Genomic DNA, 633 nt, shown 5'->3' with positions numbered 1-633 from the left:
ACAAACATACATACATATATATATATATATATATATATATATATATATATATACATACATACTAAATGACCCGTAGGAAAATGGAAGAGTGGCAAAACATTTGCGTCGGACATAAAGTGCAAAACGCACAACACTAAAATAGTCTATAAGAGTAATTAGCATCATCACTTAAACAGCAACAACACCACATCTCGTACCTCGTTGTCACAAGAACAACCTCAAATAGAATACCCATGCTGCAACACTAAGCAAGCAACCTTATTAGTCATTTCTTGAAAATTAGCCACAAAACAAAATAAGTTTTAAAAAGCTACAAATACAGAAGACAGGAACACAAGACACCGTTTCGACATGTTGCACTCTCTGTATTGTCCAATGCAAATTACTTAAGCTAACGACGGTTATTGAGTCAGAAACGTCTATCTCCCGGCGAGCTGGCAGAAACGTTAGCACGGCGGGCGAAATGCTTCGCGGTATAACGGCTCTGTGAATCATTGTGAATACTGTTGTGTTACTTTGTGAAAACTGTCTCGGTAAATAATTGTGATTTTTGTGGAATTATTACGGTTGCATTTCACGTGAGCTGCTGCATTTTTCCCAGCTATGGCAAGTGGTAGTGTCTCCAGTATGGAG

The sequence above is a fragment of the Octopus bimaculoides genome, chromosome 17 (genome assembly GCF_001194135.2).
Source record: "Octopus bimaculoides isolate UCB-OBI-ISO-001 chromosome 17, ASM119413v2, whole genome shotgun sequence".
NCBI classification, from domain to species: domain Eukaryota; kingdom Metazoa; phylum Mollusca; class Cephalopoda; order Octopoda; family Octopodidae; genus Octopus; species Octopus bimaculoides.
This window is presented reverse-complemented; position numbering follows the sequence as displayed.